We start from the raw sequence: 27,958 nt of genomic DNA on the forward strand, positions 1-27,958 counted from the left end.
ATCAGTCCAATAGGTTTGTGGTGATCATGCAAACAGAGTCTTTTCCTTACTCTTTTATGTACTACAAAATAAATCAGTAAGAAAAGAAACTGCATAATACTTGCATCTAATGTCTTTAATAAAATCAGAACTCTCAAACAACTGGCTAGGAGAATCCACAAATTTTGCCATGTTTATTTCAGTGTAGTTGAGCTTTACTAGTGCATTTCTTGTTTCTTTTAAGAAAAACACATAATATCTTTTCTGCCAAATGGAGGTAGACAGACTGTTTAATATATCAACAAAGAATGTCCTCTCCCACTTTGGTTTTCACTCCTGAAACAAGCTACAAACTGCAGATGTGGAGTTACAGACTCATCAAATGTGACCATGTTGGTTTCAGCGTCACTAATAAAGTTGAGAACAGTACGTTATTAAAATAGAGCAGCCCCTTAAAGGCAAATACCATAAATTGGTTAATTACATCTGTTGAATATAGCACTTAGACAAACTAAAAAGCGAGGTATATAATAATGTATAAAAAGCTATAATTATAGTAAACAATAATAAAGGGAGTAGGACAGAAGAAATGGGAGAAAAGTGGAAAGCTAAAAAGGAATACCAGCCCCTTATTTCCTTCAGCCACAAAATGTATCACCCTTAACCAGATCAGCCCTGTTTTGTGCTTCTCTTTCACAGAGATTACGATTCATGCCCAGTTCAGACCTCCTTTGCTCTTTTACCCTTATAGAGTTTTCTGGTCCTGTGTAGGCCAGTTCTGCCTTGTTTGTCTCCTCTTCCACAGAGTTTGCTGTCATGCCTAGGCCAATCCTGTTTCTCTAGTTTCTCCTTCTATAAAGTTTACCAGCATTGTCCAGACATTCCTTCTTCACTCTACTCTCCTTCCAAGAGGCCTCTGTTTGAAAGGCCCTATGCTATATGAAATGTGATTATGCTAGGTGTGCATAACCTTTCATCTTGTTTCAGAACGTCCCGCAATGTTCGTATTAAACTTAATTGTTATTGTTAGACTTATATGAAGGTCACTGACAGTATCTCATACACCTGTGCATAACAGAGGCCAGTGGAAAGGAATCCTCCCTTGTGTGATATCCAGGAAGGTAACAGTGCTTGAAAATCTTACATTGTGTGAGTCATGAGAAGAGGACTGACACCCACAGCTTTGTAAATGTTTAGTTATGAATGGTTCATTCTTTGTGTGCCCATGAATAGTATTTATTTTGTTGAATTTCATATTTTAGATGTGTAGTATTGACTTTAGAAAGAGAGATTTGCACCCGTCCAATCTTCCATTCTTGAGAACTCATGCTTACTTTGTTTCTGATCATAGATTCAGTCTCTAGGAAGCACAGTTATCCTCTTCCTGATTGGAACCTTCATTTCCTGATTGGTGTTTGTTTACACCTGCTGCCAAAATCTTCCCCAACTTTACCCAAAACTGTAGTTTACCATTAGGGAGTTTCTCTTCTGGGGAACTGAGTCTGTCATGATTCATTTGCATTTGCTGTTTGACCTGTGTAGTTTAAATGTACTTATGGGGTAACCAGATGAATATTGATTTACCATTAAACTGAATGATTTGACGTGTAACATTACTACTCTGCTACTTAAACAATAATGGTTTGCAAATCTTCTACTCTCTGTCATTCTTGTGGGGTAAAATGTGTTTCACTGTTATTGATATATCACTGATGTTATAGGAAATGTAAAAACATAAGCACACGGCCATAAATATGAAATGTGAAACCCCCACACTGAAATGAGCAAGGTGATAGGTTCATTCAAGGATGTAGTGGGAAAAGGAACATGAAAGGATAATCTGTTAAAAGCCAACTCATGTCTCACCAACCTGCAAGTATTTACGACATCAGCACATGTGTCCCCAGCACACTCTCCATGCCTACAAACTGATTGTAGACAGATTAGACAATGGGTACATAATGCTGTCAGCACACACATTCATAGGTCAAAGAATGCTCGGTCATAAACCTTTAAGGTACGTATAATAGTGACTAATGACTTAGCCCAAGAATTCTGGGTTATAAGGTCACATGTTTTTGAGTGTTTTTCCATTGTAATCTGTAAACTTGCCAGTTATCTATTATTGATCATGTGTAATTAAGTATTGCACTGATGTGTATGAAAATGCCTTTCTGTGAACAGGCATTTGCGAGAAACTTTAGAGGCAGGTCGTGCAGGGCTGAGGTGCAATTCGCAATATAACTCAAATGCAGTCTGTTTTTTTATTGCAGAGGATTCTGTATGTGTGTTGCACAATAAACAGAAATATTTGTATTTGTGAATTTGTCAGAGAAGGCCAGAAGAGCACTGCATGCCGTTTGTTTTTTGTATTGCAGGATTGTGTACATGCGTTGCACAATCAATGGAAATATATGTATTTGTCAGAGAAGAGCACTGATTGAGATTTGTTTTTTATTGTTGAAAGACTGTGTACGTGCGTTGCGCAATCAATGGGTGTATATGTATTTGTGAATTTGTCAGAGAAGGCCAGAAGGGCACAGTATGCGATTTGTTTTTTAATTGTTGAAGGATTATGTACGTGCGTTGCACAATCATCAGAAATATATGAATTTGTGAATTTGTCAGAGAAGGCAAGAAGTGCACCGCATGCAATTAGTTTTTTTATTGTTGAAGGATTGTGTACATGCATGGCACAATCACTGGAAATATATGTATTTGTGAATTTGTCAGAGAAGGCCAGAAGGGCACGGCATGCAATTTGCTTCCTTTATTTTTCTATGGACGAATTGTGTGCATGTATTGCACAATCAAAAACGCACTTACATAACTAGTAGAATTTTAGTTTGTTGAGTGACTAAAGGTGACCACATGCAGTTGAATGAAGTGTGGCCACAGTGTGATGTTGTTGTGAGATATTGTATAAATATGCAAACTGATGTTTCGAATGCAGATTGCATGTAACAAAAAGTGTATAATGTAATGCGTCCCATAGACTTGGTAAACAGAACTAAAAGCTGAAAGCCTATTGTAAAACAGTAAAATAGAAAAAGTAGATGAAATAATTTCCCACTAGAAAAGTCGTGTGAGTCTACTTAAAAATTATTTTAATCTGGTAGCAGAAAAGGTGGAAAGTAAAGGATTAAGAACATCTAAACATGGAGACCCCCTTAGAACATAATCAGAAGGTATTCCCCAGTGACAGAAAGAAATTACAAAATTGTGGCCAGGAGTGTTTTAAAGCCACCCAAAAGCATATGTATCCTTGGCCAAAAGAAGGAACGTTCAATGAAACAGCAATTGAGCATGTTGTCACATACCTTCAAAGTAAACATGCAGGAACCAAATTAAATGCATGTTTCATCAGCAATGTCACAGTTGCTTCAGAAAAGGGACACTTCAGGTAGAGTTATTAGGAAACAAGTGTCTACCCCACAGCAAAGGGATGCAGGGAATGCAGGGTGGAGTCACTATGTGCATGGGACTGTAGATATGATAAGACAACCTGTATCTCGAGGAAGGGAAGAGGAAGAAAGAAGACCGAGAGAAGAGTCAGCGCCATTCGCAGAAAGAGGAGGGAGGCATAGAATTCTCACCAGAGAGTGTGCAAGACTGGCTATTATGTGGTGAGGATAGGAGAGAGACAAGTGAAGTGAAGAGAAAAGGGCACGATGATGACTGTACAGGGCAAACTCAGAGGAGTTTTGGGAAATTAGAAGACAGGATAGAATCCATTCACCAGCGTGTGGACAGCATGGATGAACTCCTTCAAACTGAAGGAGTAAGTCACCATATTTATGGTCTCCAAGACTTACACTGCATGAGGGGCACATGGAGACTGCCTAACCCAATTGATGCAAGGGGAAGAGAGCAAGATATGCTCCCTAGAAGCAGGATCCTTAATCTACAGAGCTTGAACGGTTACAATTCCAAAGCACCCATGGCCAGCCAGACTCTGGAGGGGGATCAACTGAGGTTAGGGGACAGGTGACACTCCACAACAGTCCAACCAAGCAAATGAGTGCCCAAGCAAACTTGTGCAGCACAGGCCTCACCCACAGTGACACTCTTGCTGAAGGAGAGGCAGGCTGGCATTTTGTTGTGCCATTTGTAGGAAACTTAGCGGACTGGACTGAGCGGTTAGCTCCACAAATGAGCCCCTATACAGTGATACAGATACAGTATTTCAAAAGGCTGGAGTTAGAAACGGGACCCTCACTGATACCAGGTGTGATGGATCACCATTTAATCTGATCAGATCTGTAGTGTGGTATGAGCTGAGGAAAATGTACCCCGATAAACCGTACATCAGATCTCTTATGACTCAGTCAGCTGGGAAGTGACAGGAGGTAATGTTGTATTGTTCTAATATGTAGTTAACAAAGGATTGTCTCTTGATGTAGAGAATATCTTAGGTAGTGTAGTGGCACTGGAAGCCAATCCCTGGACTGAAATTCAAGCACATATCATCCATTTTTGCAAGAAGAAGCAAGAAAAGGAGAAAAGCAAACAGGAAGTAGCAGAGAAAGCAGCAGCCAAGTTGGTGCAGCAGAAGTTAGTGAAGAAGGGAGCAATGGAAGGTACTTTAGTGGCAGCGGACACTCAGGTGACTGCAATATCTGTGGGAACGGTCCCAGGGGTCACCCAATGGCAGTAGCAGGATGATATAAGGACACAAGGAAATAGTAGAGGGGGACGAGGAGGAGTAGGAGGAGGTAGGATACGTCCTCCAAAAAGGGATCAGGCATATTATTATTGTCTGAGGTTTGGGCATCTTATTAGGGACTGAAACATGAAGTTCTGGGATGAGCAAAATCAAAGAATGAGAATTTATGTTTCATCCAGAAATATGACAGTGCAGCCACAGCAAAGTCTACTGATCACATATGTGCCCCAGACACACTTGCAAAATGAACTGTCACCAGGAATGCTCCAAGTGCAGCAAGGACTGCCCAGCACAACTATCAAGTACCCTCCACGGAACTCCCACCCCAAAATGGAGAAGGAGGGGTGGCTGTGAAGCGGGGAAATCCTTTCCAGGTGAACCCTGCAGGAGGATACACACAATGAGGGTGCCCACAGAGTATTTCTATGTGTTGAGTCTTGTCAGTGACACAGGCCAGATGAGGAACCCACTGTGATGGTGTTCATCAATGACAAGTGATATGCATTCCTCATAGATACAGGAGCAACAAAATCCTGCATTAAAGAGGGAGGCCTTCCGATTTCCAACAGATCCAAGGACACAAAGGGATTCTCTGGGGAAATTATAAGCGTTCCTTTTATCAAGCCTTTAGAGATGGAAGTAGATGGGGATATATGTTGACGGCTGCTTACTGTTCTTACCAACTGCCCCAGAATTTTTTAGGAAGAGACCTGATGAGAAAATTGAATATGACCATTCATTTTAAGCCAGATGGTAACATGATTTGTTCCACACCTAGAGTTCCACATTCCAGAATCATGGTGGACTCCTCCAGCAGGGACCAGACTAGAGCATGAGGCACAGATATGGAAGCATTTACTACAGCAGTATATATCATCATAGCAGAGACACCAAGACTATTTTTAGGCAGCAAGGACAGGACTCCAGACTATCAGAAGTGGAGGAAATATTGCAGCTAGAGGCTTGGAACTAACACCTACCTATGGTGCCTTGAAAGCCAGCGACCATAATGGTGGTTTCTGGGCATGTGTCATCTTCCTCAAACCAGGAAAGATGATTAGGGAGATACTGGAAGACAAGCTATTTGATGATAGCCCCACAATAAGGATGATACTTTTCCAGGATCACATACCACTGAGGACTGTGCTAGAATTCAGAATGCCCACACCAAGCAGAGCTTTTGAGTCAGTGAAAGAAGCCTAACTGTCACAGGTTCCAGATGCCCAATGGACTAAGGGTCTGCACCATGCCGGGCTCATTCATACTGAAGCACCATCCAGATTACATTGAAGAAAGGTACTATCTTACGTAGAGTAAAACCATACCCCTTGTCCAAGGAGGCAGATGAGGGCATCACCCTCACAATACAGGCATTACTGGAAAAGGGAGTAATTTACCATGGAGTGTCACTTTGTAACACCCCTATGTACCCGGTTAAGAAAGCTAAGGGTGCACCCTTTGAACGATATTGTGTTACCAGAATTCCCATTTGCCCCAGACCCCTCCATCATCTTGACAAACATCCTGCAGGATGCCAGGTATTTTTCAGTCATTGATCTTAAAAATGCCTTCTTCAGCATTCCTCTCCATCCAGATAGTCGCTACCTGACAACATTCTCACATCGCAGGACTCCGTATTTGTACTCTCGTTTGTCCCAAGGATATTGCGAGTCCCCCAGCATGTTCAACAGAGCAATCAAAAATGATCTGTCAAATTTTCAGTTTGACAGCATTCTCTTGCAATATGTTGATGACATATTAGTTTGTAGTCCTATCCAGCAACAGTGTAGAAGAGACGCTATGGGGGTGATTCTAACCCCGGCGGTCGGCGGAGAGGCGGCGGTCGGACCGCGAACAGACCGGCGGTCCAAAAAATGGCATTCTGACCGCGGCGGTCACCGCCGCGATCGACCGCCACTTTCCCACTCCGACCGCCACGGCGGTCATGACCGCCGGGCTGGAGTTTGCGCACTCCGGCCCGGCGGTCGACCCAAGACCGCCAACCGCATCATGACCCTGCTTACCGCCGCGGTTTTTGGCGGTCGGGAACCGCCATGCGAACCATGGCGGTAGCACTATCGGGGCCAGGGAATTCCATCCCTGGCACTGATAGGGGTCTCCCCCACCCCCCACTACCCCCCACGAGTCCCCCCCCCACACCCTCCACCCCCTGCCACCCCCCAGAGATGTTACAAACCCCCTGCCCCCCCACCCCGACATGCACATACACGCACCCCGACATGCACGCACCCCCAACATGCACATATGCACACCCCCTACACACACACATACACAACGGGGGCCCATACCCGCACACATACATGCCAACATGCGCACCCGCCGAACTACACACATTGCCCATAGGCACAGCAGCACCCCCCGCCCGCATGTACGCACTCACACACCCCCTCTACACACCCCCATGCACGCACACATCACACAACACCCCCCCCCACCCCCTCCCCTCACGGACGATCAACTTACCTTGCGTTGATCCTCCGGGAGGCGACGGGAGCCATAGGGACGTGACCGCCAACAGAAGACCGCCAACAGAAGACCGCCACACAGAAATGTGGGTCGCAATTCTGTGGGCGGTGTTCTGCTGGCGTGGCGGTGGAGGTTGACCAGTCTCCACTTTCCCGCCGACCGCCAGTGTGGCTGCTGGCGGTTTTCCGGCGGAACGCTCCCAGCGGTCGGAATACGCGCCGCGGCATACCGCCGCGGTTGGCGGTCTTTAACGCGGCGGTAACTTGGCGGTCTTGCGAAAAGACCGCCAAGGTCAGAATCACCCCCTATATCTCTTGTAACCACTCTTACCCAGAGAGAATACAAAGTGGAGAAGGAAAAAATTCAGTGCTTCCAGGAAGAAGTCAAATATTTAGGGCAATTACTGTAAGCATCTGGTAGGCATGTAACGCCTGAAAGGGCAGCCTCCATTCAGCAAATGCCAGACCCATAAACTGTCAGAGAATGCAGATGTTTCTGGCCCTCTGTAATTGCGTAAAACAGTGGGTATTTTGATTATATTACTTTAATAGCCCCATTGTTGGCAGCTATCAAACAGGCAATAGACATGGACATCAAAATAACTTGGACACCAGAGATGAGGGAAAGGTTTCAGAAAGTGAAGGATGAGATAACAAATGCTGCAGTTCTGGGAACTCCAGATTACACCAAGGAGTTCTACCTATTCTGCCACTGCAATGGTCAGGTGATAACAGATTTCCTCACACAGAAGTACTAAAATCAATTGCGTACTTCAGTGGGCTGCTGGACTCAGTCATGAAAGGACATCATCCCTGTGAACAAGCACTATTTGCAGTACAGAAGAGCACCCCAATAGTTATGTGGCCACTGTTGATGCTCTACGCAGAACATGGATGTTTGCTATCATCCAGAAGGCTAAGACCACTTTGACAACTCAGAGAGTGTCAGGACATGAGGTGATACTGTCACTACTGTCCTTGAAGGTTGTGAATTGTCATACGGTCGCTCCTACAACATTCTTTGCCCACCAAATATTAAACCTTGAGGAGGATGAGCATGACTGCACGACACATAGGCCCTCATTATGACTTTGGCGGTCAGCTGACTGCCATGCTGGAGATGGCAGTAGTGCCGCCACCAGGCTGGCGGTGAAGACCGCCATACAATGACCACGGCGATGATCCCTCCCATATACAGCCAATGGTCCGCTTGAACTACCAGTGCGGTCCGGCCACCTACTACGGCGGTTGCCATCTTCGGCCCGGAGGAACACCATTCACCATCCACCATACTACGACATAGAAGACTGCCAGGATTTCAGGGGCGGGACCACTGTCATGAAAAGCCTGGCAGAAATGACCCATATTAAAGCAGACACTCACTTCCAGGGACACAGAGGAGTCTGCGGGTGCCATGGAACCCAAACTGGAAGTCCTGCTGATGCTGTACCACACAATGGGAGTCCAGGAGCAGCGATGTAGACAAATACAACAACTGTGAGTACAGCGGCCTAGCACACAAGGGAGAGGAGAGTGACACACCCATACGCACAACACACACCATACACACATACCACACATGGAAAAGAATCCAGTGAAAAATATATAATATAAGCCATAAGAAAAGAAAATCAGGAAAACAAAGGGCCATTGGCCAGTCCAAAAATGTCCATGCCACTACACAGGGCAATATGAGAGACCCAACTTGACTCCTGACAGCCAAAGTGACTCCACTGGGCAGGGGCATCAATGTTGGAGGCAGGCACCTCAGGGGGTAGGGTGTGGGGGAGGCAGGTGTTTACTTGGAAGGGAGGTCCTTGGACTTGGGTTTGGGAGGGAATGGGCTCTTGCTCCTCTGTTCGCATGCGGTGAATGGGGTGCTAGTCTTGGTACCTGCTGTTGTGGTGACTGTGGGCAAGGCTAAACAGGTGGCAGGATCTGGGAATGAGACAATGGTGTTTGCAGGTGTGAGTGCTGATGTGACTGTGATGGAGGAGGTGGAGGGGAGACAGTGGAGGCAGTGGCTGTTGTGTGTGCTTCTGTGTGTTGGCTCTGTGTGTGCTTCTGGTGTGATCTGTGGTGCTTGTGCTTGTCTTTGCGAGTCTTATCTGTTGTCTTGGGTGCATGCTCGTCAGAATGTGTGCTCGTGATGGGTGGGGGGAGAGGGCTCTGGGACTGGGTATAGGTAGTTGGAGGGAGGACGGAAGAACTAGGCTGCCGTCAAAGAGAAGTCCAGAGCCTGAAATGATCTCTGTAGGCCAGCCAAGCCAACATGAATGCCCTCCAGGTAGTCATTGCATTGCTGCATCTTGGATGCCAGGTCCTGGATGACATTCACTATCATTGACTGTCCTAAAGAGATTTATCTCAGGAGGTCAATAGCCTCCTCAGTGAGGGAAGCAGGGCTGACTGGGGCAGGGGCTGAGGTTCCTGGAGCGGAGGAGACACCCACCCTCCTGGATGAGCGGGCACAGGCAACTGAGTGGGGGGCTACTGGGAGGGCGGTGCTTGAACAGGGGGTGGCGGAAGATGATGTAGTCAGGGTGGTCCCAGAGGGGTACGCCACCACCAGGAAGCTACCATCCTGTCTCCCCGTGGTGTTCCCCTCACCCTCCAACCCACTGGTCTCCTCGACGTTGGTGGACACTGTGTCCTGGGTCCCGTGGGCTGCAGCTCCCCACTCACCGGTGCCCCTGCTCGTTTGCCAGATGATGCTAATACACGCAAGGACAGGAAAAGAAAGGGGTGGTGGAGAAAGAAAGGGAGCACAGGGTCAATAACAGCAATAACAGCACATATGGCATACACATCATAATAACTCACTGGTAAATACCACTATGCAGTGACAACCACAATACCACACCATTGCCTGGGATCAACAGCTGTAAAGAACTCAGAGGAAACTACCATCTGCACACCTATTGATACTCACTACTCCATGTCTGCCTGTTGACAAAGGCACAGCTACACTTACTCTGTTATAGTGGCTGCACAACTTGCAATTGCCAGGTCACACCACACAGGCAGTGGACATCAGAGCATCACTCCAACAGTGGTGAGTCAGGATGTAAGCCCTTACTGAAGCAGAAATCCCAGCAAATGACTGATACTAATTGTACATGACACTCACTATAGCAATGGAGACCTATAGAAAAATACCTACAAGGGCATACTGAGGCATACACTGACTATTACCTTGGCATCCAAAGACCATGGCAGGTGTTAGGAAATAAATGTACACAGTGAGTACTCACCCCCTTGTAGCTGCTGTGCTGCCCTCAAGCACCCATCCAACTCTGGGTTGGCCACTGCCAGTATGCGGGCCATTAGGGGAGTCAGGGTCCAACGGGCACCCGTCCCTTGCTGGGAGGACTTACCCAGCTGGGAGTCCGCGTTCTTCCGGGCCCAGCATCTCAGGTCCTCCCACCGTTTTCTGCAGTGGGTGCTCCGCCCGCTGTGGACTTCCAGGGTCCGCACGTCCTTGGCGATGGCACGCCAAAACCCTTCCTTCTGATGGACGCTGACCTGCATAGGAAACACAGACAGAAGGACACCATTAACTACACACTACATACAGTTACAGCAATAGACTACATCCCCCAATCATCTTACACATCACTCGTACCTCTGTGTCGATATTGCTTGCAGCAAACAACACTCCATAAAGGGCACACTGCATGCACACACATCTATCAACAAACAGCTCATGTTGCATCCAAATTACCTAAAAGGTGCTTACCTGTTCATCTGGAGGCCCATACCCTGCCCATACAGGGGTAGGACTTCCATCCACAAGCCTCTCCAGTTCTTTGGATGTGAAGGCTAGGGCCCTAACCCCTGTAGCACGGGCCATTGTGGGTTCCATACACAGGACACAGCAGCTCACGCAGTGGAGTTCTTGATAGGGTGAATTCAGGAGTCAAGTGACATGGACTCATGAAAATGGCTGTCCCGCCCACGCCAGTAATCACCGTCACCACCGGCAGTGATCATCATTTGCCCCTGTGCTCCATAGACTTCAATGTTAACCAATGAGTGAGGTCACTTCCACCTGTACTCTCTATGCAGGACAGACGGCTGCCATTTCCTGAGGATTGTAATCATGGTAGTCAAACAAATCTGCGTCATAGGTACTGATGGTACACACCAAGGCAGTTCCTACAAATCAACATATTACATTTGCTGAGAGAATCTGGCTCTTCAAAGAGAGCTCATACCAGTGCACTGCTTGCAGAAGAGTAGTTGACAAAACATGTATAATGTGATGGTAGTTATCACGTCTCACAACTGTGATGACATCTGTGTAGCAGTATGAACGATTAATGGGAATGTATGGTATCAGAAGTCTGTTTGCATGTAGTGTTCACCAGAGCAGATCCCAATCATTGGTTGCCTGAAATGTATGAGACAGCTCTATTTACTGTGATGTTGTATGTTCCTATCTTTCCTGCTACCACACACTTGTGATGTTTTGTGTGTACAGATCAACCACTGTGGAGGAGGAAGCATGCACCTGTGTACAGACCCCTAGTTGACTTAGCTACCCTGGAGGAATGCCATATACTACTTACCTATCATCTGGACAGGGCCACAATCACTGAACTGTGTCAACAATTGGAGCCAGATCTCACTACTGCTCTTCGTAGTCCTACTGCTATTCCTCCTACAGTACAGGTGCTGTCAGTGCTACACTTCCTGCCAGTGGATCATTTCAAGTGACAGTGGGCTTGGCTGCAGGTATGTCACAGCCAATGTTTTCTAATGTGCTGAGTACACTTTTGACAGCCTTGCTGAAACACATGAGCAGCTATATTACATTCCCCCAAAGTTATAATTTGCCCACTGTTAAAGCTGCTTTCTATTCAATAGGACACATTCCACATGTAACTGGGGCCATTGACGGGACCCATATTACTTTGTCCCTCCCAGGATAAATGAGCAGGTGTTCTGGAATAGAAAGAGTTACCATTCTATACATGTGCAGATGGTGTCCCTTGCTGATCAGCATGCCAAGTTTCCAGGATCTGTACATGATGCCTACATTATGAGGAACAGCAGTGTCCCACATATGATGGCACAACTAGAGAGAGAGAGAGTCTGGCTCATTGGTGAGCGTGATGTTTCACTCAATGTATGTCACAGTATGTTACCTGAAGTTGTCCTCTGTGCTATTGTACACATGCAATGTGAGTTTCTCACTATTTCCAGGTGACTCCGGCTACCCAAACCTATCTTGGCTGTTGACACCAGTGAGGAATCTGAGGACAGGGGCAGATAATCGATACAACGAGGCACATGGACAGACCAGAAGAGTCATTGAAAGAACTTTTGGGTTACTGAAAGCCAAGTTCAGGTGCCTCCATATTTCAGGTGGATCCCTACTCTCTTCCCCTGGAAAAGTCTGCCACATAGTAGTGGCCTGCTGCATGCTTCACAATTTGGCCCTCAGATGGCATGTGCCATTCCTGCAGGAGGGGTAACAATGTACCTGTGGCAGCAGAGGAAACTGAAGACAATGATGGAAATAGGGAGGAGGATGTTGACAACAGGACACATCTTATACACCAGTACTTCCAATGACAGTCAGGTAAGACTGTAGTTCTGTCCATCTCACCATGTCAATGAAGAGCTGTGTGGCAGCTATGATGTACCAAGCTCAAATGTGTGGAATCTGTACCCTGACACTGTTCCATCTGTGGTAAGTCGTGCCAGTGGTATGACGATTAGGAAAAAGCTGATTCAGCCTATGCCCTGTGTCATCTGTTTAGCAGTTTCAGATACATGCCCACTTCAAACTGTGTCCTCATTCCATACAGTACTTTGCATTTGTTGCTGGGTAGTGTGAGTTTCAATGTGCTTACACAATACCTCTGTGACTTCATTGTCCCTGACAGTTTGGCCTGGACTAGGTATACCAGAGGAGGGATTGGCAGACTGACAACATGGCACAGAGAAAACCATGGTATCTTGTCTGCAGCCCTTACATCAATTGTTTCTTGTCACTACTAGTGTATGGAGTCAATTGCAGTGCAAAATATTAGGTTGATGTGACCAGATGAAATATGACTGTTATGTTACAGGGACCCATGTTGCTTTCCTTCCCTTTACTGTTCATTTGTATGTGACAAATGGTTTCCTTTTTTTCAGATGTTGGTGTGGTCATTACAGTGAAATCATGGAATGCCTACAGACTGCTTTCACACAGTTTGGTGGATGGCTACTTGTGGCAAGCACTTACACTGGTAATGTGTACCCCAAGCTGACTGTATATTTGATGGATTCACACTTTATATGACATTTGCACAGGATTATAAGGGGCAAGACATTGCAGATTGATAATATAAAAGGACAAAACCTTCAGTAGTGTTTGAGTGTGTTTATTGAGATTACAAACATGAAGGGATAGTGCAATAGAGCGGGGGTGATGGTTGATAAAATCTTCCGTGTAGTGGCCCAGTTAGTTTGTAGCTCAGGTCCAGTATCTATGTGGCCATGGGACAAAGGAGTCGTGACATTTTAAAGTGTACAAGGTGTCTCATTGGCACACAAAAGAGACATTTTGGTGAGGCTCACTTCCTGGCAGTGTTTGTGGTCTTGGCTACACTCTCTGGAGGTTGTCTGGTTCGCAGGGAATGTTTGCAGGATGGTTCTTCTGCTGCAGAGGGAGGGGTGCTGGTGGTCTGTGAGTCCTGTGGCAGGGCCTCTAGTCCACTAGCTACAGCAGATGTGGAGGGCTGGCCAGTACACCGGCTAGTGGAAGGGGCCGGCTGGTATGTTGTGGACTCACGCATGATGGTGGCAATTTCAATGAGCACCCTTGCAATGGAAGCCATGGAGGCATTGTGGGCCTGCAACTGCTGCATTACCTCTTAGTGGTGTTACCTCTGCAGACTCTGGTTCTCTTGCAAGAGTGTAAGTACCTGGCCCATCCTGTCCTGGGATTTCTGGAATGCTCCCAAGGCATATGACAGTGCCTCCTGGGCAGTCGGTTCCCTGGGATGGGCCACCCCTTGGCACACATATATCCTCCCACTGGGCCTGACCCCCTGTGCCTGTGTCCCCTGAACTGTGTGCCTACTCCCACTGACACCAGTACCTTCTTTGTCTTGATTGGGAGGTGTTGACTCCATTCCCTGTACAGGTGGGCACACTGTTGATTGACGTGTCCTGGGGACAGACGTTGGGTGGCTGCTGTTGTCGTGGAGTCTGTTGTGGGGTGTTCTGGGGTGGACTGGGTGTTGCTGTTGGTGTCTGACTGACTAGTGGTACCAGATGTGCCAGGGAGATCTTCCTGATCCAGATATCCAGAGTAGCTATCATCCCTGAGGCCTTCTTCTGGTGGTGGACTTGGTTAACGTGGCACATGCAGTCGTCTGACATTGGCTGGGATACCTGTGGAAATGTATGATAGTTGTATATTTAATCCTCAGATACATATTCAGCATTTATGGGTTTCTCTATGGGATGGGTGATGGTTTTCCAACTTTGGTTTGTGATTGGTGATGCACTGTGGGATTGGTAGTGCTACATGCTGCCCATGCATTATTCAGGTGTGTGACTGATGACCTTGGAGAGGTGTGCTATCAGTGAGTTGGGCATGAAGGGGAAAATTGTTGGGGGTGGTTATGGAGGTGGTTCTAGGTTTGGGATGGAGTGAATTGAATGGAGATAGGGTGACGAGAAGAGATGCCATGCAGGTGAACGAGGTGGTGTGGAAGTAATGGTGACTTACCAGTGTCCAGCCCTCCAATTATTCCAGTTAGACCCTCGGGATGCAGGACAGCCAAGACCTTCTCCTCCCAGGTTGTCAACTGTGGGGGAGGTAGTGGGGGTCCACCGCCAGTCTTCATGACAGCAATGTGGTGCCTGGATGCCATTGGACGCCCCTTTCTCCATAGGTCGTTCAACCTCTTCCTTATGTCGTCCCTTGTGCGTGGATAGGTTCCCACTGAGTTCACCTTGCCCACGATTCTCCACCATAGCTCCATCTTCCTGGCAATGGAGATCTGCTGGTCCTGGGCACCGAACAGCTATGGCTCTATCCTAACAATTTAGTCTACGCAACTCCTCATCAGTGAAACAGGTGGTCTTTTGTGGGGACATGGCGATTGTGTGGTCGGTGTTTTTTGCAGGTGGGGGTGCAGGGTGTGTGAGTATGTAAGTTGCTGTGACTTACTGATTGAGTGCAGTGGTATTGTGTGTGTTTGGTGTAGAGGTATGATGTGTGGTGTGTGATACGTGTAGGGTGTATCGGTGGCTGTGGTTTGTGTGTGAAGTTCTGGCAATATGTGGGCTGGTAACGTGTTGCAGATTTTTGGCTTTTGCAAGAATTGTAGGTTCTGTGAGGGGTGTGTACAGTTTGTGTATGTGTATCAGGTGTGGGTTTTAAAATGTGGCCAATGTTTGCTTCCGTTGTTGTGAAGTGTTCAAATTGACTGCGGTGGTCCGCACCACCAGTGGGTTGCCACCTTTGAAAGACCGCTGTGGTGATTTGTGGGTCATAATTTGGAGACTGGTTTCTTGTAGGCGTGGTGGTGTGGGTGGTGTGACCGACTCTTTCCCGCCTTTGTTGGCTCTGGCGATGTTGAACTTATGGCCACTGACAGTTTTGCCTCTGTGGGTCATGATACGGGGGGTGGATTGCCACCTCTGCAGCAGTCTTTTGGCAGCCGTCACCACAGTGGTCTTCGGTAAAGACCGCCAAAGTCATAATGAGGGCCATAGTCTCAATGAATGCCGTCCAGCCACAGAGGATCCTAAAACAGGCAGCGTTGTCTATTTTGTTGACGGTTCCTCCATGATTGACCAAGAGACAGGCATCAGACACATGGGGGCAGCGGTAGTCAGGGCTCAGTAACATGGTTCCTTGGATACACTACAGGTCATCGAACCATTGACATTGCCTGCATATAATTCAGCACAGTCAGCAGAGCTGACAGCATTAATAGTGGCCCTGAAGTCAGGAACAGGAGAGATAATTACAATATACTCAGATTCAGCATATGTAATAACCACTGCACATTCCAGTATCATCAGATGGTAATCATGTGATGCATAGAAAACCCATAGAGGCTATAATAGAGGCACTTGCATTACCACCACTTGTGCTACCACTGGCAGTGGCTGTTGTGAAATGTGCAGCACACAAAAGGATAGGATTTCTTGACCCGGTGCACCGTGCTGGCAGATCAAGCAGCTAAGGATGCAGCCAGACATACATCCCCAAAGGTACAGTCAGACCCTTAACCTGCCCCTGTCCTGGTTGCAAAGACTACCATAGACAAGGACACACCTCATTACACTGAGTCAGCCAGGTTTTACAGGAGGGAACTACAGGAAGCTGCTTTGTTACCCGAAAAATAGCTATGCGAAAATAGATGGTGCATCCAATTTAGGGGATGATCTAGTGTATAGACAGCTATCTACACGAAAGCCAGTAATGCCACACGCTTGCTTACAACTTCCCTGGATCCAATTCATTTACCAGCACACATTACCGTGGATCATTTGGCAACACAAATACAGCAAGACTGGTTTGTCCCCAATTTGCATGACACAGTAACCATGCATCTACATAGCTGCATGATTTGTCAGCAGTATTCCCCCAATTATACTCTAAAAGTAAAAGCTCCTTCATTCTATGACTACAAGGTCCCTTTAAAGCCCTTCATTTGGACGTGTGGATGTGATTGACAGGTGCAACAACTACAGGTACATCATAGTGGTGGTCTGCCCATTCTTTAGATGGATTGAGGCAGGCTCATGCAGCCACATTTCTATTTCAGTAGTTCGGAAAGTGATTCCCTGCTGGGGGATCCCAGAAGCCATTAGATCTGACAATGGCACTCATTGTTTTAATACAGTATTTGAACACCTAACAGCACTGTTGGGGATAAAGCACAAACTGTTCTCCATGTACCACCCACTAAGTAACAGAATAGTAGAGTGCCTGAATTGCCTTTTGAAGAGCAAGATCAGCGAGTTGTGTGCCACCCTGAATAAAAAGTGGCTACAATGCTTGCCAAAGGCACTATTTTCTCTGAGGAATAACCCAAGCTCAGACCATCACTTGAGTTCTCACCAAATAGTGAAAGGGAGATCCATCAATGTCCAAGCCCCTGCCACTAGAAATAAAATTTAGGGAGAAGTTCGTCCCAAGCACTGAATGATGAAATGCATTTGTACTAGTGCGAATTAACAAAATGTGCAAGGCTCATCTTCAAACAGGTAACCAAAGGAAAAGAGAAGCATGCCAACGTGCCTGTTGACCTTCCCGAAGTGAAAGTAGGAGATCAAGTGTTAATACGCAATTGTGTGCTCAATGGAAAGAGAAACATTTTGAGGGGCCCTACACAAACACCATGGTTACACCAACAGCTCTCAAAGTGGATGGCAGGAAACCCTTCATTCATCACAGCCATGTGTGTCTTGACCCAGCTCTCACCAAAAAATAATGGACAGTTCAAATGGAACGGGGGGCCCCCTTCCAACCATATTTGTTTGGACAATTTTTTAAATGGACATTACAAAATATATGTATTTTTGTTTTAGTATTTCTCTTTTGTTTCTTAACGTTATACTTTCTTCTCTTTGCTAGCAAAGTACCCCAAATTTCTAATATCTTTTATGTCTGGAGAGAGCTCTTGAGTAACAATGTGGTCCATAACGCCCATGTTAAATTGTCAGACAACATTTGGTATCAGCACATGTGCATAGACCACGAATGAGTCATGCTTTGTGTGCTCCTTAGTTTCCCATGCTACTGGCTCAGATAGACTACATTACACGAAGGAAGTACCACCAGACATAGCTCATTGCCTATTACACTTGCACCTGTGTAGAATAAAGGCCCAAATGCAGTTGACGCATGCCAAAGTAGTACGTTTCCTAGTCGATGCCACAAGATGCGACACCTTACCGGAAGTATTACACATCCTCACATATGGAAAAAATATCAGAGATGAAATAACATGCATGAGAAAGACTGGACGCCCCACCACTGCAGATTCAACCCAGATGGGTCTGGATCTAGGTTTTCTAAGAGTAACATGCCCACCATCCGAATGTAATAGCTATTTTGCAAGCCCTTACCCCCGGATTGTGTCCATAGGCCAGGGTTCAGAGTAAGAGGGTCAGTCGTCGCTCATAGTCACATATTTCTATTTTAATCTGTAAACTTGCAAGTTATGTATTGTTTATCATGTGTAATAAAATATTGTACTGATGCGTGGAAAAAGGCCCCTCTCTGAACAGGCATTTGAGAAAAACCGTACAGGCAGATCGTGCAGAGCTGATGGTGCAGATGGCAGTGTTTTTCTCCCTGTTCTGACGATTAGTAAATACTGTCTTTGGATTGTCAAGAAGAGACTGCGTGGTCATTTTTGAGTCTCAAGAGCATTTTCGTTCACTCCATAACACTGAACTGTTTATGTTAAGCCTCAATTAGAGTCATATATCCATCCACTTGGGTGCAGTCGAGATTTGCACAGTTCAAACACCATCCTTATGGGATTAATTAGATGGTAGTAGGGGATGATTCTCATTGAGTCTGAGAGAGTTAGAATTGGCCCCAGAGACAGTTAGAATCTGCCTCAGCCCAGTTCACAGCTCTAAGATTCCATAGGCTGGCTCGGAGAATTGCCGGCATTACTGAAGCAGTTGCAGTGCCCTAGGAGTGTGAGTATAGTAGGGTTATGCATTTTTTATTGTGTGGTGCTGAGTTTGCAGGTTTGATGAGTTTGTATGTTTCATGGTGTGGTGTCCAATTTAAGTTCAGAAAGGGGTCTGTGTCGAGATAAGATTTGAGATGTTGCTCTGTGTATTTTGCTTGCATTTATGAAGTATAACACGCTTGCTGTACAAGTTTTGGTTGTCGGACTCCCATCCCTGGGCATTGAGTGTATTACATTTTAAATTGTCTGGTAAGGTTTGTGGTGTGATAACAGGAGGAAAGCGTTATTGCTTGATCCCCTTGTTGATTGTGCCTTGAATTTCTTTTTGTGGACCAGGCAAGAGCTTTTGTTTTGTTTATTGTCACTGCAACGTTGATTGCTGTTGAGTGGGAGCTGCTGTGAGGTGCTGCAAGTTTCGTCATAGAGTGCCGCATTGACATTTATCAGTTGGTATGTATGTGGTGCGCTGAGATTGGTTATTACATCAGAGAGTGCTGTGTTGTGAGTGGCCAGTTCCGTAGTGTTGCATTGAGATTGGATATTTGTGTTATTGTGTATTATTCTGCAATTTGCTGAGAATTGCTTGTCCTTTTGTTCAATGAATGAAGCTAGCATACTGGAGCTTTGCAGCGCTAAGATTTAGCATTATCTGAAAGAGGGTTGCAGAGTACCTAAAGGGCACAAAAAATTGCATTAATTAAAAAGTAAAGGTTTTAGTTGTTTCCTAAAAGGTGCTTCAGAAGAAATTTGCAGAAATTTTACTGGCAAGTAATTCCAGATTTTTGGAGCAAGAAATTTAAAAGAACTACCTCTATTCTAGTTTTTCAGGAATCAGTGCTAGCCTAGCAAAAAAAGATCTCAAATTTTGTGCAGAGGTATAAGATTTAATCAGAGTTTGAAGATAGCGTGGACTTGTGTTTGAAAGAGCCTTATAGATATAATATAATTCTTTAAACTGAATACAGTTCTCAATCGGCAAACAATGTAATTCTCTCAGCCCTGCCTTGATAGAGGCACATCTATGGATTTTTAGCAGCAACATAGCCACTGAATTTCGAATTCTCTGTAATTGTTTTTTTCTAGTTGAAAAAGACCTAGATAGAAAGTGTTGATATAATCCAAATGTGAGATTACTAGAGTTTGATTTATGACATTTATGAGCCACAAGGTTAGAAACCATGATATCTTTCTGAGTACTCTTAGTATCCCAAAGCATTTGGATGGTAGGGAGTTTACTTAATCCTCAAATGTCAGTTTTTGTCACGACCCTGGTATATTTATGTACAAGCATATGGGTACTCAGCGCCATTTTAACTTTAGTACGGCAGGCACAGATGAACTTGAAGGCTAAACACAACAAGACAAAGGGGGAGGGTGCTAGGAGGGGGCCTCCGAAGAACTGAACTTGCAATTGTTGGAGAGAGGTTAGACCTAGATATTTGAGATTGCATTTAGTAGTCACTTAACAGCTCTAATAAGGTAATTATTTAATTAATTATTAACTACCTCGAATGGCTGAGGTCCCTATGCCTAACAGATGTGAGGGGAAGGGAGAGCTGAACCCTCCAATAGGGATGCTGAGAGGATACGTTTACAAAAGAGTGATGGATGGAAAGCTTGAATTAATCTCAGCCACTGGTAATCACTCAGGTCGTATCCCAATCCATCATTATTTTGCACACCATGCCACCTCAGTTTGGACCTAGCTATATGTAAATAATTCTGGATCCTGTACCAATAGGAACAGTCCAGCCTGAACTGCCAAGCCAAATCCTCCCTGAACCAGAACACAAGCAACCCAGGGCCTGTTTTGTCCTAGTTATGGGCTCATTAGCCGGGTACAGCTTGGTTAAAGTGGCAGAGTGTGCACAAGACCCATGTCTGGGCATACCCTGTTTTGCCCTAGTTATGGGCTCATTAGCCGGGTACAGCCTGGCTCCAGTGGCAGAGTATGCACAAGACCCATGTCTGGACATACCCGTCCCCTTAGGGTGACACAGTAAGTATACAAATCAGTGATAGTTAATCTCAGCCACTGGTCATCACTCAGACACATCCCAATCCATCTTTATTTAGCACACTATGCCACCTCAGTTTGGATATATGCAAATCAATTATTATGTTTGCAGCTCCTACTTGCTTGGGTCTGAATTTGAAGAGACGTTTGTATGTTTCCAACATTTTTTAGTGGAAGCAACATGCTTTAATTTTGTGAAATTTTGTGCAATAAATGGCCGCCGTTCTTTGTAATTATGTGTCATCGTTTTTAAACTTGGTAACACAACCCACACAAGTACACTCCATACCATGCCACATAATTCTATTCAGCCTACATTCACTCAACTTCCATGTCACACAATCAACTCTACACATTTCCATTCCACACCACATAATTCGACAACAACCCAAATAATTCAACTCAACAACACAATTACATAACACAACGCATGCATCTAATCCACATCATGCCACAAAATTCATCAGCACACTTCATAATTAAACTCCACTACATACCACTCCACAACACAAAATACCATCACACATAATTGCACTCTATTATACACAATCCCACTCCACTTAATGCCACCACACACAATTCCACAACTAACCATTCCAATGCAACCCACATAATTCCACTGCATACCACATACATCCGCTCCACTCCAAACCAAAACTCATGGGTAACAGACATTGGCCCCCATTAGGAGTATGGCGGGCGGCAGAGGCCGCCCACCAAACTCATACTGCCATCAGGCCGCCTGTGCGGCTTGAACACTGCCGGCCCTATTAGGTGTTCACCGCAGGGCCGGTGGGCAGAAACAATGTTTCTGCCCACCGGCCCTGCGGTGAACAGGGCCTTAACATTGACAATGGCTCATAATTGAGCTGGCGCCAATGTGGTAGTGCAGCGGCACCCATCGCGCTTTCCACTGCCCGTAATTCAGGCAGTAGAAAGCACAACGGGGTTGTCCATGGGGGCCCCTGCACTCCCCATGCCAAGTGCATGGGCAGTGCAGGGGACCCATTTCTGCCAGCCTTTGCATGGCGGGGCTACGACCATGCCAAGGGATGGTGGAAAGGGGACTCGTAATCCCCATGGCAGCGCTGCCCTGGTGGATAACACCCACCGAGACGGCAACCTGCTGGTGCCGGCGGTCCAACCGTGGTCTGGTGACCGCCAGGGTCATAATTAGGCCCATTGTCATTTAAAACGCCAATAGATCTAACTCTCACAAATGCAAGACATATTGTATTGCAAATGCTTGTTATTCATGGCAGCTAATTCATTATTAAACCAGACAGCAGAAGGCTAGAGTCTAGGTGACACCGGCATTGAATTCTTTGTCCAGAGCCCCTACAATTCAACTGTCTGTTTCCTTTTTTTAGCCATTCCTACACTGTTGGCCAGACTATGTTTTGTGCCTTCCAGGACTTTAAAGAAATGGGCAGGAGCAGGTTTTCCCTGCTATCTGTACTGTAAAGTTGGAGGCGCCAGGCCATCCAGTATCCTCGCACCTGTCACTACCATGGGAATAGCTAACTGGTCTGACCAAATCAATGCATGGGGGTCCCCAATCTTCAAATTTTCCATACTAGAAAATTACGAGTATGGCCTCTAACATGTGTTGGACACAGTACTCATTTTGTAGTTATATGCTTATCTATCTCCTATCAGAGTTTTGACTGCTGCATAGCTGAGATGATCAAAGTGCAAATTAGGGTCTCCTAATTTAAGTTCTTTAACATTAATGAAGTAATAATATCTGCTAATAGGTTTATAAAACTAGAAATTGCCCAGGAGAATGATAAATCAGTACTCCTGGGAGAGAGAAATATTTTGCTCTTTCAAGTTTAAAAACGATTGCTTTGCAGACAGGGATCTTTGAATCTGTGTCAGAACAATGTATTCTAAGCCTAGAAATAACAGCGAGCCCACCTCCTTTTTGATCGGGCCTATCTTGCCGAATATCTAATTTATGTTTACCCATTGATCTGCAATTCCTGTAAAATAAGCATGTAGAGCATGCCTTAAGTGTGCTTAGATTCTGCTTTGTAACCAAAACTTACCTCACCCTTGGCTATATCCATAGAATGCACACACAGGACCAGCTGCCACGCTACTATCTCTGGCCCCAAATAATGTCTATATTTGAGGCCCAAAGGACCAGGGACCCTGACCCCGGCGCCATTCAGGTGTGAACAGAAGGAGATGGGCTTTCCTTTAGCCGCATGAAAGGGGAGTGGCTCAGGGCGTGAAGTGAGCATGACTAACAGGGAGGTAAAAGATAAACCCTAAGTGGAGCCCAGCAACTTTCCACACGATTGTAAGACTTCGCTCCCACTGGAAAATACTGGCAAATAAACCATTAATTAAAGTAAAAGTGATAAAGAAACACTGTAAAAGCAATAAAAATGAATAAGCAGCCTCTTGCAACATGCCGCTCAAAGAATCTTTGGAGCCAGGCACCTTCTATCGGCAGTTTCTGAATACGAGGAAATCAACACGTACGGCGTGTTAAAAGGCCAAATAGCCTGCTCTACTCACAGGAGCAGAATCCGGCATGGATGCGCACAGCCCGACTTGAAATAGCTCACCATGTGGAAGAGACATGGCTCAGGGAGTGACACGAGTACAATAAAAATGGAGGCCAAAATAATCCCAAACTGGAGCTCAGCAACTACCCTCCCCACTAAAAGGCTTTCTTCCCACTGGTAAATACTGGCTCATATAACATTAATTAAGATAAAGATAAAGAAACTCATAAAAGCCTCAATACGAATTAGCATCCTCTTTTAAGATGGCGCCTGAAGAATCTTTGGAGCCAGGCACCTCATATCATCAGTTGCTGAAATTCTGTCAGGACCGGAGGCGAGGATTAGGCTGTTCTTTCTTCACTCTTTATTAACTAGCATAAACAAATAAGTATGAACTTTATTTCTCAGTAAACACTGGGAAAGAATCATCAAAAGCAGTTCCACCAATTCCTGACAAGTGCGCCCTTCAAGACCCTCTGCATGCATTCTCTCTTCCTCTTTCTTCCTGTGACCATTAGCTGATGTAAGTCAAGTTAATTATGTTCCTGAGAAAAATAACAATGAGAGTGTAAATGTCCAGTCCTTGAAAGGGAAGTAGGTTCTTATCCATAATATACAAGAACAATCAAAGAAAGGCATAGCGGGTACTAATAAACAAAGAATAATCAGTTAACTAACTAGTAGCAATCAATAATAGTGAACAATAATAATAGTGAATAGAAGCAACTCAAAGAACCTGAGGCGGAGGGAGCCATCTAATACTAGGAGGTGAGGGTTCCCTGGGGGAACTGGAGAGAGATCTGGAAGTAGTGGTAGACGGATTGGAAAATCCCAAGAAAATTCAGAACTGGAAACCAGACTAGAGACCTCCAAATCTGAGTGACAACTACAAGGTCTATTTGTTGTGTGTGAATTTGGGTGGACACCCTCATGATCATGGCAAACGGAGGAAAAGCATACCACTGTTCCTTGGACCAATCCTGGAGTAATGCATCTGTAACCACTGCATGGGGATCCATCCTCCAGCAGCAGTACTGATCCAGTTGACGGTCCAGCTGGGAGGCAAACAGATCCATGGAGGATGGACCCCATCTGGTTTGGATTGCCTGCAACACTTGGTGGTGTAGCTTCCATAGGCTGGCATCATGCCAATGTGTGAGATGTCTTGTAATTGGTTTTTTTCTATGGATTACAGAATTCTGTTAACATTTACATGGAGTTCTTTGGAAGTGCAGTCTGCTCCAGTTATGTACGTAGAGTAGTTGTGTGTTTTTGGGGTTCTGCTGGTTCGTTTGTAGGTTACGTTATGGTACCATTCTTTGCTTTTTTCTGTTTCATCTCCTGTTTTTCTCCATGTGCGTTGCGGTATGCTGTGTTTTAATACTTTCGATGTTGTCATTAACCCATGGTGTGTTCTTTTTGTGATGAATTCTGAGTGTGTTTTTGTTGGTATCTGTTTGTCCACTGCAGTGTAGATCCAGTTGTAGAAGTTGTGTATGTGTGTTGGCCGTTTGTTTATTAGGATATTTGCAAGGAGAGTGTTGAGTTGCAGGATGCCTAGTTTTTTCCCTTGTCTGTACAAGCGTTTGTTGTTGGTGGTTTTTGCTGTCTTTGAAGTGTTGTTATTGATGAGTGTGTGACTCTTGAAGAAGATGATACTGTGGTTGGTCCAGCTTACCGGAAAGTTGTCCATTACTGTGGTTTGTCCTGTGGGTGCAAATATGACATCTAGCATTTGTCCTGCACCAGAACTGATTAGTTGTGGGTTGCAGGCTTCAAGGTTGGTTGTGATAGCTGTAGTTGTTGAAATATTTTTCTTGTCCAACCCTGGTCTCCTAAAATGTATATGTTTGGGTGGTCCAGATGGGTCAAGTAGTATATCTTTAAAGTTGGCATTGCTGCGTGGTGACCTATATATTAAGACAAAGGCATCAGTAATATTTGAAATTGGGTGTCATCTTATTGTCAATGATTCACAGCCATCCTAGTGACATTTTTAATGATTTCTATTTGTAGTTTTTTATGGATGACAGCTAGGCCTCTTCCAATTGTGCCAATATGATTTTTGTTAATGATGTGAAAATCAGGAGGGATGGCTTCATGGCATGTGAGAGCAAAATCTTTACTAAGCCATGTTTCTGTAATGAAGGTGAGGTCAGGATTTGTAATGAGAGTAAGTCAAAGATGTTAAAGCAATTTCTGTTCATGGATCTTGCATTGAAGAGTAGGGATTTTAGTTGTTCTGTTTCTTTCTTTTTAAAAGGTTGGAGGTGGGGAGTATGGTATTTGGATGTTGCTGGTTTGTGCGTTAATTGTGCTTGAGGCTGTTGTTGGAGGAGGAAGGGAGGTTGTTGTTTTGAGAAATGTGGACCTTGAGACGTGTGTGTTTTTGGGCTTTTTGTTGTGAGTCATGGTGTTGTAACTACTGTGTTGTCAGGTGATTTGTGTAGAGTGTTGGGGGTTGTGATGGGAAGTTACGACTAGGGGACGTTGTGATAAGACGTTCCTGCCTTTCCTTTCCACTAGTTTTTAGTGACTACATACTGGTAACTGGGTTTTATTTAACACATGAGATATTTATTGCATGCAGTCAATATCTGATGGTGTTATTTTTCATATACAGTCAATAGTGCACACGAACCACAGACAATCATTAATTAGTGCGTGAGATAAATAACTATCTGATTTTCAACTCATAATCCAACGATTTGCAAAAGTAATACGATTCATTCAGTAACTGCTGCTGCACCAGACTTGCTATTTCAAATGGACCTCAGCCACTTTAGGACTTGAGTGGTAGTAGTGTTTTAAATGTTATTAGATGATTCCACGCTCACATAGCAGACTTACAAGAATGCACAGGTTTATAGTTTCAGGTAAAACCTATTTTACGAAAGTGCCAATCACCTCATAGCTGAATAATATTTTTGGTACTATTCTGAACGTGTCAAAACTGTGAAAAAACAATATACGCAGGCGATTTATACAGCAACACTGAAATATATTGCCACATATTGTGAAAACTGTCGTCCTTATGGCTATACCGTCAGTTTATTTTCAACATACTACTTCAGGAATACAATTTGATCTTGAATTCCATTTTATGGTGATATGACGAAAAAGACTAGGTATAATATTCGAAGAAAAAAAGTTGATCGAAGAAGACCCCGCGCATCCCATTGGCAAGCACATCCGTCATAGATTATGTATAGCTAATATAAGCTACACCTCGGCAGTGCCCGGCATTGAGGGACACGACTGACCTTGTTACAATAACACTGGTGTGAAGTGCATTAACTCTGGAATTTAGAAACTCCAAATTAGGTGAAATGCGCCATTTTACCACCATTAATCAGTCTTTTCGACTGCACAAGGTAAGCCTTTATCTAAATCAGGGTGTGTGCTTAAAAGCACAATTTAATGGCAACAAAGCCCTCTGCGTGTGCTTCCGCTTGTTCATGTATCGACTCAGTCACATTCATGATAACATTGAAGTGTACCGTTATTTATGCAGTTCTGTGCACATTTAATTGCAGAATCCAGTCTACCGCGGGCCTTGATTGAGTCAACAAAATACTGTGTTGACAGTCTCTTATTAGCTGTCACATACATTAGTCATCACTGTCATGGGAACCTATAATCACACTGATTGATGGGCCCTTCTTTGTCTGAAGTAGTCAAACAAAAGCCGACGAGTTTCGAGTGCATGCTCCCACGCATTCCAGAACCTGCGTCACAGACACTGGGAGATAGGGAAGAGCTTAAAACACCTAGGAAAGATTTGCAAGGTTTAAGAGTCCTTTTTCAAAATGAATAATTTCCATAGGAAATTCGCTAAGATTAAAAACTCCTATACCATGCATGTAGCTAGCATTGGTCATGTTGCATGAAGGTTTGACCTACTGCTAAATGTGCAAAGTACATATGTCAACAGTTCTGCTGCTAGTTTAATAGGAAATGGACTACAAATGATTTATCAAGCCAAACATTTGTTTCAATACAAAAAAAGATAACGCATTTCACATTATTTTTCCTATGTCTACATAATAAGATTTTGGGTGTGGTATTAGAATATTGGAGACAGACTGACACTGGAGTTAATAACCTAAAAATCTAATTATAGGCCTTATTACAATTCGCCGATTTCCTTGTCATAAGTAAACAGCAATAGAAACAACATTTTGTGTAGGAGCTAACTGAAATCCTCCCTGAATTACCTTTTCGCACATTTTTTATAATCCATTTTAAATATGAAGGATTTTGTAAGAGAAAGTTTTTCCTCAGTATCCACCCACCATCCCATGATTAATCAACAAATATACAATGAAGCCAGTACTTGATATCTGTAAACTATATTTTAATTTTTTAGCATAGAATTGTAGTTACAACACATGTTTTGGCCAAATGTGCAAACGTTAAGACTCACACTGCAGTTTCCAGCTAAGAAAACTGACGACTGTGGAACTGGAGTCCCATTACATTAAACAATTTTTTTTACTTTTGCATATTTAGCTCACACAAACAGACATTAACATAGTTTAAAACCAATTGGTACATTTTCAAAAAGTGGTTTTACACTCAAAGATTTCCCTCCAGAAAGAGTTTTCTCTGTGTAAAAT

Source organism: Pleurodeles waltl, chromosome 3_1 (assembly GCF_031143425.1).
Source record: "Pleurodeles waltl isolate 20211129_DDA chromosome 3_1, aPleWal1.hap1.20221129, whole genome shotgun sequence".
NCBI classification, from domain to species: domain Eukaryota; kingdom Metazoa; phylum Chordata; class Amphibia; order Caudata; family Salamandridae; genus Pleurodeles; species Pleurodeles waltl.